We start from the raw sequence: 18,616 nt of genomic DNA, 5'->3' as shown, positions 1-18,616 counted from the left end.
CCGTGGTGCAATGGTTAGCATGCCCGCCTTGCATACACAAGGTCGTGGGTTCCTGCTTCGAACGAACACCAAAAAGTTTTTCAGCGGTGGATTATCCCACCTCAGTAATGCTGGTGACATTTAACATGGAATTGGACAGCACTCAGTGATAAGAGAGAAGTTCACCAATGTGGTATCATCATGGACTGAATAGTCTAAGTGAGCCTGATACATCGGGCTGCCACCTAACCTAACCTAACCTAAGGGTATGGTCACACACATATTTGGCCAAAACTTTTTTTCCAGGACCATTTTTCTGGAAATATCTGGATACCGTGTTTTGGAAATTTCTCCTATCGTGATGTTATATGAGCTAAAAATGTTGTTGTTACATTAAAATTTGCTAAAATTTTGTTTCTATAAATTTTATTTCTCCAGAAAATTTCAAAATTGTATTTCTATAGAAAATTTTGTCAACAATTTATTTCTATAGAAAATTTTGTCAAAATTTTATTTCTATAGAAAATGTTGTCAACATTTTATTTCTATGGAGAATTTTGTCAAAATTTTATTTCTATAGGAAATTTTGTTAAAATTTTTTTTTCTATAAGAAGTTTTCTTCAAAATTTTATTTCTATAGAAAATTTTGTCAAAATTGTACTTCTATAGTAAATTTTGTCAACATTTTATTTCTATGGAAAATTGTGTCAAAACTTTATTTCTAAAGAAAATTTTGTCAGTATTTTATTTCCGTAGAAAATTTGGTCAAAATTTTATTTCTATAGAAATTTTTGTCAAAATTGTATTTCTAAACTTGTTTTTATTGTATTCGACCTGTGTTTGATTTTTCCAATTAATGAATTGTTGATTGAAACGAGCTCGAGGTCTGTATTTTTTAATTTATTTTTTTATTCAATATTTCGTCTTTTCATTGAAAGACTTCATCGGGAAAATTATTGAAAACAACAAAAATATTACACCCACTATTGAGTAGAACCTAACGACACAGCGTCTGTTAAGCTCGTTTCAATCAACAATTCATTAATTGGAAAAATTGTATTTCTATAGAAAATTTTGTTAAAATTTTATTTCATATAATAACATTATATAGATGGTGCAATGGTTAGCATGTCCGCCTTGCATACACAAGGTCCTGCGTTCGATTCCTGCTTCGACCTAACACAAAAAAAATCTTCAGCGGTGGATTATCCCACCTCAGTAATGCTGGTGACATTTCTGAGTGTTTCAAAGTTTCTCTAAGTGGTTTCACTGCAATTAGGAACGCCGGTCGGACTCGGCTATAAAAAGGAGGTCCCTTGTCATTGAGCTTAACATGGAATCGGGCAACACTCAGTGATAAGAGAGAAATTCACCAATGTGGTATCACAATGGACTGAATGGTATAAGTGAGTCTGTTACATCGGGCTGCCATCTAACCTAACTTAACCTAACATTATATAGGAATATGTTCTTTGCTCACACTGCACATGTCCCAGCTTCAACCGTCCACTAATAGTTTTTTTCAGTGTAGCTGATCTCCTCTCAGCAATGCTGGTGATATTAAGTGTTTTCCAATGTAGTGAAATGATTACACACACTGTAACGCGTCAGTCACTATGGTGCAAAGGTTAGTATGCCCGCCCTGAATGCAAAAAGAATTATATCCGAGCTTCGGCCGGTCACCAAAAACGTTTTCAGTGTAACCAATCTCTTTCTCACTACTGCTGGTGATAATTCAGAGTGTTTCAATTCCTCTCTAAGTGTTTTTACACATTTAGTAACTGGCTTGGATACACTACAAAAGTCAGGAACGTAGCTATTGAACTGGACATAGAGTGGGCCAACACTTTTAGATAAAGGTGGGTATTAAGTTCGTGTTTAGCCGCTAAATTCACTAAAGTGAAAAGTAAATCAGTTAAAAAAGGCATAAAATTATACATATATGTTGCAAATTTTATTATAACTTGATGGGGAATACCCCAAGGCAAATTTTCACAAAGTTTGTATTCCTAAAATGGATTATTAAATAAAAGTAATCGCGAAAAAATGACGATTTTAGCGGCTAAACTCGAACTTAATACCCACATTAAGAGTGAAGTCGACATATAGACTAAAGGTGAGTATTAAGTTCGAGTTTAGCCGCTAAAATCCCCAATTTTTCAAGTTTACTTTCTTTTTTCCATTTTAATGATTATAAACTTTATGAAAAGTTGCTTTAGGCTATTCCCCATAATAAAATTTGCATCAAAGAGGTATAATTTTATACTTTTCTTACTAAAAAAAATTGTGTTTTATTGCCACAAAAGTGACCATTATGCTCAGATTCGATAGGTTCATTGAATATGTCTGATATTAACCGATATAACTCCCAGTAAGACTAGTATCTTTTGGAAGCATATATGATTTTCAGATTCTCTTTGATCAACAGAGCCTAATTCAAAATTTTCACAAGTAAATACTGCAAGCAAAATTCCTTATCGCCTCTCCACTTAGCCCTCGGCTATTCACAAAAATGTTTCATAAAAATGCAAAAAGTCCATAGTATCGTATTGCTACCATATCAAATGGGCTAGTTTCAAAATTATTCACTTGTGATTTAAATCTTCATTCATCTTCTTGAAGGTAGTTTACCATTTTTCGTTCAACTGACCTCTCCGTAAGAAATATACACTCTCTGTTTGCCTTCACTCTCTCTATCTCTCGTAATGCTGTGTCATCTAATACTCTCCTTGAGTCCTGCGTACTAAATAAATCCAAGTTGGAGTCGTGAGATGTCTATCACATGCGTTATGTGTTCTCCTGCTGCTCTTAATTTGTTGATGGAACTCATAAAGTGTAAACAAAACAATAAAGTTCATTTGTCTTCAGTTTCTTGTTGCTTTTTACAGCCTCATCACTCTTTATCCACCCCATAAATGGGTATTTACTGCAACTGGTATATGTAAAATATTGTCCAGGAATTGCAAATTAAAGTACACTGTTATGTGCTTTTGTTTATGACAAGATTTTTGCCACACAAAACAAACCACAGTGTTGATCAGTAATTTTCAGGATATTTTTAAATTTCCACAAATCCACTAGCTAACAAGAGAACTGTTGCCTTCAAGATTCCTATTACCTTCCTCAAAAATGATTCTAGTTGTGTTCCGGTGTCCGGCGGGTAAACAAAAAACAGCTGTTCAAGAACATGCAAAATTTGGCAGTTAGTAATTGTGTACGGTGCGCAAATACGTTCGTGTATAGGTAATCGGGTTGAATCTAAATAATTTTATAACACACAGCTTCCACATACAAGCGAATAAAGGACCTTTAGATGATGCAACGAAATGTCTGTCTGTTTTTCTTTTAAGAACGGTTCATTTTTAATTTTATTCGTCTAATGGTGTTTTCTTTTCTGAAAAAAGTGATTTGCCTTCATTTTGTCTGTACAGAATGCGCATTTTTAAAATGTTACCAGCAACATAAAAAAATGTTATCATATCAGCGGGCAGAAATGAATTCAAAGAAGGAAACAGGACAATCTCAGAACTCTCATTTGTTGGCAGTGCAGAAAATGCCCGTCATTTGCCTCTATGCGTGGCGCTAATTTCACAACAGAATTCGAAGCCTTCTCGCCTGTTTTTTTAGAAAAGAACCTAAAAAGTACTTTTGACGGGTGCGCATTTTTTTACAAGAAAGAAAACGCCATAATAATCCCTGCCAGCATTTCAAAGTTCCATTTCATCCTCATCGCTACCACAGACTCGTAAATGTCACCACAACCATCGCGAACTGTGATGGGGGAAGCATATCAAAAAGTACAAAATGTACATGAAAATATTTTGCCATCACTACTGATAGAAGAGCCATTTTATTTTTTGTGAAACGCCAAGCGCAACCAGCTTGTTATATTTTCTTTCAATAAAAACGAAAAAAAGTTCTGAAAACATAGATATTACGCTTAAAACTGTGAAAGGTATATGGTGAACAATTTTCGACTTTCCAAATAGAATAAAGTGATCGTTTTTCAAATATTTTTCCAGGCACGCTGTCTCCATCGAAAATAAACAAATTGGCTGATAGACGCTGCAATATGTAACTTGCTACTTAAAACTCAACATCATTCTTTTATTAGTGCAAAAAATTATGTTAAATGTGATGAGATAAACCGAAAAATGTTATATTTATAAGAAATTATAAATGTTTAATCAAATCAATAAACATCTACACAATCGTGTTTTACTTGACCACAATGATTCTTTTACAATTACCTTAAAATTAACTTTTTCTGATAGTTTGCAGGGGTTCTTATTGGCGTCCTTCGAAATTGATCTAAATAGGCACCTAATAATTGTACTGATGAGAAACTTTTTCGTAGTAACTTGGCGTGGTACAACTTCTCAATAGTGACGGCGCTTTTCCGACGAGTTTTTGATGTCGTATATGATTGTTTTCGACGTAGTGGGGATTCTCAGAAGCGCCCCCAAATTCAAAAAATGTTGGCAGGGAATATGGCTGTTTTCTTTTAGTGCTGGATACCCTATGCCGTGACGGACTAAACGAAAACAAAGTACTTGTTTATCCAGGACATCTCCAAAAATACGCAACAATGTTATCAGCTTTTTAAAATAATCATAGAAAACAAATGAATTCTTGCATATTTTATGTATGAAATGCTGAAATAGTAATAAATATCTGCTGTGATTATTTATGACCACTTTGCATTTCATATTATTTGACAAAATAGCCACAATAAGACGCTATTGTGGATCGAAAAAGCGGCACTTTATCAAAATGACACCGACGCGACTTTCATGATGACATGTTCTGGATATAACGCCATGACATGTTCTGGATGCAACGATGTTCTGGATAAGTGTTGTCAGGTTATTTTTGAGGCTTACCCCCAAATGTTAAGAAAAAACCCAAATTGGTCTAGAATTTCTTCAAAAAACACCAAAATTTTTGTTTCAAATAGGTACAAAATGGCTTTCCAAAATCCTGAAATGATACACTTTAAAAAATTAACCAGCAAAAAAAAATAATAATAAAAGGCAGGCAATACAAAATAATTCAAATGTTAAGAAAAAACCCAAACTGATCTAGAATTTTTTCAAAAAACACCAAAATTTTTGTTTCAAATAAGTACAAAATGGCTTTCCAAAATCCTGAAATGATATACTTTAAAAATTCAACCAGCAAAAAAATATAATAATAAAAGGCAGGCAATACAAAATAATTTAATGTATAAATGTTTCAAATCAAATTACTTAAAAATAATTCGGTGTATAAAGTAAAAAAAAAATAAAATTCATTTATTTTTTGCCAAAAGGCCGGTACTCTGTTCGGATTTCGCGTTGAAACTCCATACAAAATTAAAAATGCGAAAAACTAGCGAAATCTTTCCATTTGTGGTACTTTGTTTTTTTCGAGTTGAAAAACTGACGTTTATAGCATGGCGCCATTTGCAATGTGAATTAAGAAATAATTTATTTATTAAAACTATTTGTGTGGGTTTATAACACAAACACGGATTATATTTTTGTTGCGAAACTATACAAAGGATCAAAGGAGCAGCAGATCAATTGTCCAAGGAAAATAAAATGTTAATTTTGTAATAACAAACAGCAACCACCAACTTAATTCAATATCGCTCCCTGTAAAATAGCGCTCCAAGTTACCTAAATAAACACCGCTTTCTATGTGCGAAATAATGGTTTCTATAAAAAATTTTCGCAAGAATGAACATAGTACCGGCCTAAACGAGTCAAAATTTTCTAAATCGTCCGCAGTTGCAGTTTACAATTTATTGGAAGTAAATAATTTAATCGTTTCACTTGTAGGTGTAAAATTATAACATCCATAATTTAAGAAATAGCTAATTCCTAAAATGCTTCCAGCGGTTGAAGTTAACATACGATTTCTTAATTTGTTTTTCATTATAGGGCTGTTTTCTTTTTGCACTGATTACAACTTTTGTATGGCAATCGTTGCACTGGTGTTCTATCCAGAACATCTATCAGTCCAAGTCGCACCAGAGTCACCATGACATGCGAATTTTGTAGTTGTCAAAATATGAGTTGGCAACTAAAGTAATACTCGGAAAGGAACACATCTCAAGTGAATGTCACATACAGAAAAGAAGAAGAAACGAACATGGATAAATGGTAAAAAGTAAATAAACAAATACTAATTTGTTTGGATTTTGCGTTAAGGTGGGTATTAAGTTCGAGTTTAGCCGCTAAATCCGTCGTTTTGTCACGATTACTTTCCTTTAATAATCCATTTTAAGGAATACAAACTTTGTGAAAATTTGCTTTGGGCTCTATGTATAAATTTATGTTTTTTTGCTGATTTAGTTTTCACTTTAGCGGCTAAACTCGAACTTAGTACTCACCTTTACTCTCGTGGAATGTGTAATATTCGAAGGAGACGATTCGGCCACTGAGTCGATCTAGCAATGTCTGTGAACAAAATGTGTAATCAAAGGCGAGGTCGCAATTTTAATTCAATCCATCCAAAAGTTTCATCAATCATGGAGGGGGCAATATTATGGTCTGGAGGTCATTTTCTGGACAAGTTATTGACCCGAGTCTTCAAAAACATTTGCCTCATATAATATTGCCATAACAATCCCGAGAAATCCGTCTGCATGGATTATTCAACGCGATCACGATCCCCGTATCAAACAGCATGGCTATGGTATCAACTATTAACATTTATCGTTAAAAGTTACAAAACTGCAAAGATTGTATGAGACATTTATGGTGTTTTCTTTTCTGAAAAATTGATTTGCCTTAATTTTGTCAGTACAGAATGCACATTTTTAAAATGTTGCCAGCAACCTAAAAAAATGCTATAATTTCAGCGGGCTGAAAAGAAATCAAAGGAGAAAACAGGGCAATCTCATTTGTCGGCAGTGCTGAAAATTCCCGCAATTTGCATTTTCGCACTTTTGCCTATTGGCCATAGTCCAACAAGATGTTCTTTCCTGTAAAGAAGTCGAATCACTTAACTGTAAGGTCAAAACAACTTCATTAAATGTTTATCCATTGTTGGACAAGGGAAAACACAAAAAATCTTTGCCCTCAATACAATATTTTTTTCAGTGTGTTTATTCGAATCATGTGAAAACTTGAATAAGTGAGAAATTATAAATCTTTTTTAATGGCCTTTGTTTAATTTTAAATTATTTATAAGGATCGATCTTATGTTTAAAGTTGTACATTATTATACCCTCCATCATAGGATGGGGGTATATTAACTTTGTCATTCCGTTTGTAACACATCGAAATATTGCTCTAAGACCCCATAAAGTATATATATTCTGGGTCGGTCCGTTTGTTGATATCACGAACGAAACAAGCTATCCGAACGAAACAAGCTATCGACTTGAAACTTGGCACAAGTAGTTGTTATTGATGTACGTCGGATGGTATTGAAAATTGCATATCGGACCAATTTTACGTATAGCCCCCATATAAACGGACCACCAGATTTGGCTTGCAGAGCCTCTTGGAGGAGCAAAATTTGCCCGATCCGGTTCGTGGTGAAAGTATAAGGTCTCTAACAACCATGCCAAAATTGGTCGATATCGGTCCATAATTACATATAGCCCCCATATAAACCGATCCCCAGATTTCACCTCCGGAACCTCTTGGAGGAGCAAAATTCATCCGATTCGTTCGAAATTTGGTACATTGCGTTGGTATATGGCCGCTAACAGCCATACAAAAATTGGTCCATATCGCCAAAAATAATCTATCAAAACTTTATTGCTATAGAAAATATTGTCAACATTTTATTACTATAGAAAATTTTGTCGAAATTTTATTTCCATAGAAAATTTTGTCAAAATTTTAGTTCTATAGAAAATTTTGTCAAAATGTAATTTCTATAGAATATTTTGTCAAAATTTTATTTTTATAGAAAGTCGAAATTTTATTTCTATAGAAAATTTTATCAAAATTTTATTTCTATAGAAACTTTCCTCAAAATTTTATTACTATAGAAAGTTGTGCAAAAATTTTATTTCTATAGAAAATTTTGTCAACATTTTATTTCTATAGAAAACTTTGTCGAAATTTTATTGCTTTAAAATTTTTTCTCAAAATTTTCTATAAAAAATTCTCTCAAAGTTTTGTATCTTTTCTCAAAATTTTATTTTATTTTGTCAAAAAAAAATTATTGAAAGTTTTTTCAAAATATTATTTCTACAGAAAATTTTATCAAAAAAGAAATAAAATTTGTCAAAATTTTATATTGTGGATGACATTCTTTGCTGAAGTTTCTATACAATCCATGGTGGAGGGTACATAAGATTCGGCCTGGCCGAACTTAAAGCCGTATATACTTGTTAATTTTCTTCGGATGAAATATATTTATATCTTTTTAGGATCGTTTTTAACAAATTGGAACCTAAACTTTTTTGCCATGTTTCTTCCATTATATTAGCATTTTATTTATTATACATATTTCTTTATATCCATATTTGTACTTAATAAATACATACAGTATGTCAAGAAAGTGTTTTGACAATAGGATAAAAATTATGTTTTATTCCAAAATTAAATATAATTTAATTTTAAAAAATATTTTATTATGTATTTTGCAAAGTATACATATTTTATTTTTCTCAAAACGAATTAACAACTAGATTTTTACTTCAATTATTTCTGGAATTTTAAATATTTGGCAATGTCAAAAGACTTTCTTGACATACTGTACATACATACATATGTTCTCGCATTGTTATAATTATACCACCATTTTCATGAAGCGCCGTTAGCTAAAGAACTTTAAAATGTTGCCTAAATATAACATACGCCAGTTAACAACTTAACTGTCGAAAATTTTTTCAGTTTAGATTTTTCTTTCTGTTCACTGAAAGTTAAATCCTAACGAAGCTAAATGAAAATGGCCGTAAATTGTAATTTATTCATTTTTAGGAGTCAATGAAAAACAAGTATATACGGCCGTAAGTTCGGCCAGGCCGAATCTTATGTACCCTCCACCATGGATTGCGTAGAAACTTCTACGAAAAACTCATCCACAATCGAATTACTTGGGTTGTGGTATCTTAAAACTTCTTAACATCGTTTTCTAAATTGTGATTTAGTCCATACGTGGTATATATTAGACAAAAAAGTTATGTATAGTTAAGTCTACAAATAATTACAAATCGATATGGACTTTTTGCACGGTACGTAGAGAGCCAGAATTGAAATATGGGGGTCGCTTATATGGGGGCTATATACAATTATGAACTTGATATGGACCAATTTTTGTGTGATTGGAAATCGATTTATCTGAGGGATATATAACTATAGACCGATATGGACCTAGTTAGGCATGGTTGTTAACGACCATATACTAGCACAATGTACCAAATTTCAACTCACTCGGATGATTTGGCTTGGTACATTGGCTCCTCCAAGAGGCTCCAAAGCCAAATCTCGGGATTGGTTTATATGGGGCTATATATGATTATGGACTGATATGGACCACTTTTGGTACGGTTGTTAAATATCATATACTATCACCACGTACCAAATTTCAAGCAGATCGGATGAATTTTGCTTCTCCAAAAGGCACCGGAGGTCAAATCTGGGGATCGGTTAATATGGGAACTATATATAATTATGGACTGATAGGAACCAATTCCTGCATGGTTGTTGGATACCATATACTAATATCACGTACCAAATTTCAACCGAATGGAAAGAATTTTGCTCTTCCAACGGGCTCTGGAGGTCAAATCTGGGGATCGGTTTATATGGGGCCTATATATAATTATGGACCGATACCGACCAATTTTTGCATGGGAGTTTGAGGCCATATATTAACACCACGTACCAAATTTCAACTGAATCAGATGAATTTTGGTCTTCCAAGAGGCTCCGGAGGTCAAATCTGGTGATCGGTTTATATGGGGGCTATATATAATTATGGACCGATGTGGACCAATTTTTGCATGGATGTTAGAGACCATATACTAACACCATGTACCAAATTTCAGCCGGTTCGGATGAAATTTGCTTCTCTTAGAGGCCTCGCAAGCCAAATCGGGGGATCGGTTTATATGGGGGCTATATATAATTAAGGACCGATGTGGACCAATTTTTGCATGGTTGTTAGAGACCATATTCTAACACCATGTACCAAATTTCAGACGGATCGGATGAAATTTGCTTCTCTTAGAGGACTCGCAAGCCAAATTTGGGGGTCCGTTTATATGGGGGCAATACGTAAAAGTGGACCGATATGGCCCACCATCCGACATACATCAATAACAACTACTTGTGCCAATTTTCAAGTCGATAGCTTGTTTCGTTCGGAAGTTAGCGTGATTTAAACGGACGGATATGCTCAGATCGACTCAGAATTTCACCACGACCCAGAATATATATACTTTATGGGGTCTTAGAGCAATATTTCGATGTGTTACAAACGGAATGACAAAGTTAATATACCCCCCATCCTATGGTGGAGTGTATACAAAAAAAAAATAGAATAAAATAAAATAAATATTGTAAATAGTTTATTATTTAGTATAAAGGTGGGTATTAAGTTGGAAACAGTATAAAATTATACCTCTGATGCAAAATGGCGGCTAACTCGAAAAAGATAACTTACAGATTATCTACACAATTATTGAAATTCAAGATTGCTCATTGTCTTAATTTTACGGTTCTCCGTGAATTTTAATAGAAGACTGAATGTTCCCTTTAAAGCCGATGAAGAATGTAAAAACTTCAATTTCTTTTACATTGTCGTCAAATTTCCATGAAATTTCGTAGTTTGAAAGAAAAAAAAATGGAGCTCAGAAAAGCACGAATGCCTTTGCGGTGAAATTTAAAATTGTTAAGAAATTCAGATCTGTTTTGTGAGAAACACGGATTTATTAATTATTTACGCTTTCTTTGTGTTAATTTTTTTCCTGTTTTTAGTTAGATTAACAAACGTACACAAAAAATTATTAGAGTTGAAACTTTCTCAAAACTCAATATTCCCATTAAGTAAAATACGTTTAAATTGGCTTTAGTAACCTAGAGGGTTCACTGATTTTGAGTGTTTGGCGAAAATAGTATTTTTAATGGTTACTTTTCATTAATAGGTGGCTTAGCACCTTCTGTACATCAACATCGGTACAAACAACAATCGATCGTTTTTTGAATAATTCCTTGTCTACGTCTGAATGTTTTTGCAATTGAATACCAAGTGTGTCATCATTCTCCAAAGCAACAAATATGCGACCAGATACGATAATTCGGATTGTTGAAGACCACCATTATGCCCAATGAGTGCCACACAAAAGACAATTGAGTATTACAAGTTTGCATTCCATTTTCAAATGAATACTTCCATTGGAATATCCGAAATTATTTTAGCTTTGACGGCGGCAGTGGAAGCTAGATTCATTTTTGTAATCTTTTTTCAACTTCACTGTTGAGTTGTTCAACGAGTCTGTTTTGTTTTTGTTTTGCCTCATCTCAATAAAGCTTGTGGAAAGGTAGACAGCAAACCCTCAATGAGTTATTATTTCGAGAAATAATAACTCTTTCGTTTATGGTTTAAATTTATTATTAATTTTCTACCGCGTATTTTTATTTGTAAACAATACATTGGTTTTGACAGCTGGGGGCCAAGTGTTGCCAATCAAAATCGAAATTTGAACTGATAACATTTTTGCGTTTTCTTTTAGCACTGGTTATCAGTGCAAAAAGAAAACAGCCCTTATGTCGAACTTTGAAAATGGCCTGCCAACAGAAGAATTTGATAAACGTAGCGAAACTAGTGCTAACGCATACTTGATTATATTTAGGAACTGGGACAGACCTCACACACCATTTTTTCTTCAAATTCATGGCAGAATTGCTCCGAACTATAATTTAAGTCTTACGACATAGAAGATGCCTTAACCTAACCGCAACGTCCCTGCCAACATTTTTGAATTTGACGGCGCTTCTGAGAATACCCACCACGTCGGAAACAAAAAGCGCCGTCACTATTGAGAAGTTGTACCACGCCAAGTTACTAGAAAAAAATATCGCATGAGTGCAATTATTAGGTGCTTTTTTTAATAAATTTAGAACGACGCCAATATCGATTATGCCTTCGGACTTAACTTATAATGTGTACAATATATTCTCGATAGAGGCAGCGTGTCAGTAAAATATCTGAAAAACAATCACTTTATTCCATTTGGAAAGTCAAAATTTTTTCACCAATATACCTTTTACAATTTTAAGCAAAATTACTATGTCGTCAGCACTTCATTATCGATTTTATTTAAATAAATAATAAGAAGCTAGTTGCGCTTGGTGTTTCACAAAATAAAAATGGCTCATGTGACAGTAGTGATGGCAAAATACTTCCATGTACATTTTGATAGTTTACCCCCATCACAGTTGGCATCACAGTGTCACTTACGAGTCGTTTGAGTGCAATTATTACGATGCTCTTTAGATAAATTTAGAACGAACCAGTAAGAGTCCATTCAAAATGTTGGAGATTTGAGATTTGTAAAAAAATCTTTGTGGTCACGAATTTGAATAAAAATTTATAAATTCTTCCATGTATAACATTTATACGAATAAAATCTCATTCGACAGAATACTTATAATAATAAAGGAATTATGTTTAGTGTTCAAAGTAGCAATTGTGCTGATGTTTCAGTGTCTATATTAAATTTGATCGGATTTGAGTTGATAGTAAAAATTTGAAGCTGTTTTATGCGCTTTACAGACTATCAGTTATATGGAGTGTCGGTGTTTGTAAAGAATCTTACAGTGTGTCAGATCGATACGACTTGTCGGTGATGACTAAATAATCGGTAAATGTGTTATCGATCCCATAAACATGCATCAGTATCGATTATGCCTTCGGACTTCACTTATAATGTGCACAATATATGGGATATGTTCGACACGAGCACTGTCGTCCGGAATAACTGATAGTGTGTAAATATAACCATAGCGATAGGCGGTAGGCGAAACATTTTTGCCGCAACGGCAAATACAATAAGCTTGACGGCGAATAATTCCCTTTTTCACGTTTCCTAGCGTTTTTGTTGTCAATACAATATTAAACAATATTGACAATATTAAACAATGAATGAATGGCTTGTTATATGTTGAGTTATTTCAAGAAAAAAATAATCTACACGTGTCCAGGCAACAGCAATTCCTAGTGGTGAGTTAAAAAAAATTGATAAGCGATGGCAACACTATACCAGTTTTCGCCAAGGAGTTAGAATAAGTTTTAATTAATAACGCCGCTAGCCGTCACGGTATTCCGTCGCGGATTTTGGGCTTCCCATAAGAAATACACGTAAATAAGTGTTCGCCTACCGCCTATCGCTATGGTTATATTTACACACATAAGGTCTGTTCGCGTACTTTTCCAGTAAAAAATATCCAGTAAAAACTAGCAAGAGAGTAAGAGTGTAGTTTACACTCTTTGCTTAAAATTGCTGAAAAGTAGACGAACGGTATCCAGTAACTATTTGCACATTGAAAATTTCAGCTGCTAAAACATTGAAAACAAAAAACGAATCATGTATATTTAACTTCCAATCGTAGTTGCCGAACATGTACATTGTATTGGTACTTTGTTTGTTATCAATAACCAGCTGGCAACGTATGCTATGGTTTGCAAGATTTTACTGGGAAAAAAATCTCTAGCAAAAACTTGCAATTTCTCTATCTCATAACTGTCAAATGTAGTCTCTCTCCGGCTCTCTTTTGGTGGCGTTTTGGTGTAAACGAACGACTTCCAGTAAAAATTTGTAACAATTATCAAAAATTATCGGGTTCTCGAACGGAGCTATAGTCTGTGAAGCGCATTAGCTTTTGAAGAATGCATACTAATTGCGGCTTCGACTAGCCAAAAATCGCCGGCGGCTGCTTCTGTTTCTTTTCATGACCATATGACCTTTTTTTGAGTGTGAAGGCCCCTTCATTAGTGTACTACATCATTATGAGAGATATGGCAAGAGTTAATAATTGCCAACTATTGAAGATTTGGTAGTAAATACACAAACCACAAGGTGAGCTGTTGGCTATGCAATAATTTTTTAAATATGATTTTGAATATATATACACAATTTTCTAATTCTATAGACATTTCAACAAAAAATATATAAAACATAAATAACAATCATGCCATGCTAAATGTTAAATATGAAAAACAAAAAGATAATTCGAAAAAAGTGTATATTACTGAATTTTTCTAATATGTAAGTATTGGCGTCTTACAACGTGTTTGTATCATTCGTTAAATTGTGTGCCTAGAGAAATGTTATACATAATTTCAACTGCTTCAAAACTAAATTTATCGAATGATACCACAGTACTATTTAGTTAAATTGTTAAAAATTAAATCTGCAATAAATACGTACCACTCGAAAGATAAGATATGAATTTGAGAGAATGATATCAGTAGAACTCGGGCCCGATTGGAGTCCATCTACAATAGAATTGTTTGTATAAAATCATTTTAGAAGACAAACTAGTAAATAGCGAATAATAAAAGCTACTTGAAGTTAACTGAAATTTTAACTAAATAGAGAATATTTAATCGCTAACAAGACAAATATGTAAGTGATAATTTTGGATGGCAAAATTTAATGATAAATCAATTGAGTTAGATGAGTAAAAAAATATGCCCACAAATGCATTTTTATTGTTTGCTTGCTGTACGAAATTTAATTTATATTAATTTATTTTAATTTAATTAGTTTTATTATTAATTATTTCTTAATTTAATTTATCATATAGTTGATCCAACAAACCCTACGCCTTTTGTTAACAGGCAGATAAGAAAAATTTTTAAGAAGGACGAATGAATATTAATGAAATCGGTGACTACCATTGTTTACCTTTTGACTCATATTCCTAATAAGACCCTAAATCGTTATTAGAAACTGTTATCAAACTAGACACCCACCCAGCCACCCACTAACTCAACTTAGTGGGTTTAATTTACAAAAGCCTTAAATTTCATGGAAATTGATATGAGTGTTGTAAATTGTGTGTTTGATTTTATTGCATCCTACAGTCATGCGTCTTCTTCTAATACCAAAGGGTAAATATTTGTAAAACCAACATGTAAATATTGTATATAAGGGTGTAACGAATTGTGGAGAGAAACCATAGGGAGCCTTGATTAAATGTATGTTTTTAAATTTTTAATAAAAAGCGAAATTATAATAAGAAATGTGAATTATAACTGGAATAAGCTAGAGCCGAAATGAACCGACAATATCTCAATACCCTAATCCAATATCCCAAATACCTTAATTCAACCTTTCAATAAAAAATTTTAGGTCATTTGCTACTTAGTAATATTGATATATTTTTGACAAATGACATGTTTTATGTTAGAACTGAATAGCCAGCCATGGAAAACTTAAAAAAACGCAAAACTGATTTATCCAAAAAAACTACTCAATTTTGCAACCCTGTCATCAGCTGTTTAAATTAGATGTCAGTAAGTCCGCTGTATTCAGCATTTCAAAGTACGATTTCATCCTCATCGCTACTACAGACTCGTAAGCACGGTTGTCACAATTGGTAGACCAAAAATTTTAAATTTTTGACGGTTTGGTAGAATTCTTGAAATTTTGCAAAATATTTCTTTCCAGCTTCAATTTTATATAGAAATAAAATATTGACAAAATTTTCTTTAGACGTATTTTTATAGAAAAAAAAGATTTGACATAATTTTCTGTAGAAATAAATTTTTTTCAAAATTTTGAGAAAATGTTATAAAAACTAATATTTTGACATAATTATTCTATAGAAATAAAATTTTGTCAAAATTTTATAAAATTTAGAGAAAATGTTCTACAGAAATAAAATTTTGACAAAATTTTCTTTAGAAATAACATTTTGACAAAATTTTCTTTAGAAATAACATTTTGACAAAATGTTCTTTAGTAATAAAATTTTGACAAAATTTTCTTTAGAAATAAAATTTTGACACAATTTTCTATAGAAATAAATTTTGTTGAAAGTTTATACAATTTTGAGAAAATTTTCTACAGAAATAAAATGTTGACATCATTTTCTATTGAAATAATGTTTTATCAAAATTTTCTATAAATTTAATATCTGTAAAAGCTTTAAATTAGTTATATCATACTATGAAAATTCATTGTGTGTAAGTTCTCCTATTTTGTAGAAGTAGTAACTTTCCTTTGATGCTGCAAGTTAAAATCCTTATAACATTTAAAATTCGTCGCATTTACAATTCAGGGCATATTTATATACACAAACAATTGTCAAAGTAGGAGAGATCAAAATATATAATAAAAAAAACTTTCAAAAACAAAATAATAAAACATTTCTTTCGAAGAAAAAAAATTGTTCATACTAACCACAAAAATTTGATCAACAATTTCAAAGTACAATTTTTTAAAGTTGGTAGAGTTTTGGTAAAGCTTTCTTCAAATTTTTATAGATTATTTTTGGCACGCGTGGTAACCGTGCTCGTAAGTGGCACTACAACAAACGCCAACTACGATGGTGTACAACTTCTCAATACTGACGACGTTTTTCCGACGAGTTCTGGATATCTTATACAACAGTTTTCTCAAACGTGCAATCAAATTGAAAACTGTCGGTAGGGCAATCACAGTAAATGGCTATTGTGAATGAAAGAAACGTCACTTTACGAAAATTCCATTGTCATTGAGCTTAACATGGAAGCGGGCAGCAGTCAGTCATAAGAGAGATGTTCACCAATGTGGTATCACAATGGACTGAATAGTCTAAGTGAGCCTGATACATCGGGCTGCCACCTAACCTAACCTACGAAAATTCAATCTGACAACGCTGGCAAGATTTGTGCAGATGAGATGCTATGGCTGTTTTCTTTTAGCACTGGATACCCTACTGTGCCGTCAAGACTGTAAGTTTATCCGGACGACAGTGGTCGTGTCGAACATATCCCATATATTGCCCATAGTATAAGTTAAGTCCGAAGGCATAATCGATATTGCTGTATGTTTATGGGATGGATAAAACATTTTTCGATTATTTAGTCATCGCTGACAATTCGTATGGATTGGCCACACGACAAACACAGACATTCCGTTCGGAATAACTTATAGTCTGGACGGTGCATAAGCCGTGACGGACTAAAAGAAAAAAATGCAACCATGTCATCAGCTGTTTAAAAATAATCACATAGACCAAGGGCGATATAGACATCTCAAGTGAATTCACAGCGCTGTAGTTTGTCTGCACACCGTAAAGGGCTCTTTTACGTCTGCAATTGAGTGATTTTTTAATTTGGCTTTATTTTGTTTTCTTTCCTTTGTTTTCTTGATGAAACACCAAATATGGTAAAAGCATATAAAATTCTATACATCCAAACCTTTTTTATAATGCAAATTGAATGATTTATACGGTAATTCTCATTTTCCAAAAAGAAATTGAGTCACTTGACTGCGCAATTGAGTGGAATGACTGCGCACTGCAAATAAACAAGACCATGGTGAATAGTCAAGGTATGTCCCTGCCAACATTTTTTGAATTTGGGGGCGCTTCTGAGAATCCCCACTACGTCGAAAACAATCATATACGACATCAAAAACTCGTCGGAAAAGCGCCGTCACTATTGAGAAGTTGTACCACGCCAAGTTACTACGAAAAAGTTTCTCATCAGTGCAATTATTAGGTGCCTATTTAGATCAATTTCGAAGGACGCCAATAAGAACCCCTGCAAACTATCAGAAAAAGTGCATTTTAAGGTAATTGTAGAAGAATCATTGTGGTCAAGTAAAACACGATTGTGTAGATGTTTATTGATTTGACTAAACATTTATAATTTCTTATAAATATAACATTTTTCGGTTTATCTCATCACATTTAACATAATTTTTTGCATTAATAAAAGAATGATGTTGAGTTTTAAGTAGCAAGTTACATATTGCAGCGTCTATCAGCCAGTTTGTTTATTTTCTTTCACAATTTTAAGCGTAATATCTATGTTTTCAGAACTTTATTTTCGTTTTTATTTAAATAAAATATAACAAGCTGGTTGCGCTTGGCGTTTCACAAAAAATAAAATGGCTCTTCTAACAGTAGTGATGGGAAAATACTTTCATGTACATTTTGTACTTTTTGATATGCTTCCCCCATCACAGTTCGCGATGGTTGTGGTGACATTTACGAGTCTGTGGTAGCGATGAGGATGAAATGGAACTTTGAAATGCTGGCAGGGGTCTCTATTTTAATTGGTCTATGATAATCACAGAAAACAAAGGAAATCTTAAATTTTGAATGTATGAAATGCTCAAAAAGTAATAAATATTTACTACATTAATTATTTATGACACTGTACCATTTTGAATTTCGTGTTATTGTACAAATTAGTCACAATAAATGACTATTGTGAATCGAAAAACGTCACATTATCAAAGTGACCAAAAGTGAACCAAATTATACAGTACGGTAAGTGAACTTTTACCCATGTTTAGTTCATAAAATGTTTGAGACATACATAAAAGTGTATATTTAAAATGGTAACCCATATCAAATTACAGTCATACGTACTTTTGCAAAATTGTTACGTTACACTCTATTAAACGACTATGTGGAAAATAAATAAAACTCATTAGACAAATATAGGTAAATATGAAAATATACTA

The 18,616-nt window shown here is 32.9% G+C and overlaps 1 protein-coding gene and 1 long non-coding RNA gene across 5 annotated transcripts in view; one reads left to right on the top strand and one right to left on the bottom strand.

Moving 5' to 3' along the window:
• tun (N-terminal glutamine amidase tungus) overlaps positions 1-3,151 on the bottom strand; it is a 100,091-nt gene extending 96,940 nt beyond the window's left edge. The window contains exon 1 of one of the 3 annotated variants that reach the window (XM_075310701.1): positions 3,098-3,151. The gene's annotated coding sequence lies outside the window, so the exon portion shown is untranslated. The other 2 variants (XM_075310704.1, XM_075310703.1) reach the window with 2 other exon arrangements.
• A 2,820-nt stretch (positions 3,152-5,971) lies between these two features.
• Positions 5,972-7,130, top strand: LOC142238834 (uncharacterized). 2 transcript variants are annotated; one of them, XR_012722837.1, is made up of 3 exons: positions 6,071-6,173; positions 6,318-6,660; positions 6,827-7,130. It is a non-coding gene; the product is annotated as an uncharacterized LOC142238834 (long non-coding RNA). The 2 variants fall into 2 exon arrangements; XR_012722836.1 differs by having other exon boundaries at positions 5,972-6,660.
• The last annotated feature ends 11,486 nt before the right edge of the window (positions 7,131-18,616 follow it).

Source organism: Haematobia irritans, chromosome 5 (genome assembly GCF_050003625.1).
Source record: "Haematobia irritans isolate KBUSLIRL chromosome 5, ASM5000362v1, whole genome shotgun sequence".
NCBI classification, from domain to species: domain Eukaryota; kingdom Metazoa; phylum Arthropoda; class Insecta; order Diptera; family Muscidae; genus Haematobia; species Haematobia irritans.
The sequence above is the reverse complement of the archived record's forward strand: the minus strand, read 5'-3'. Positions and strand labels throughout refer to the sequence as shown.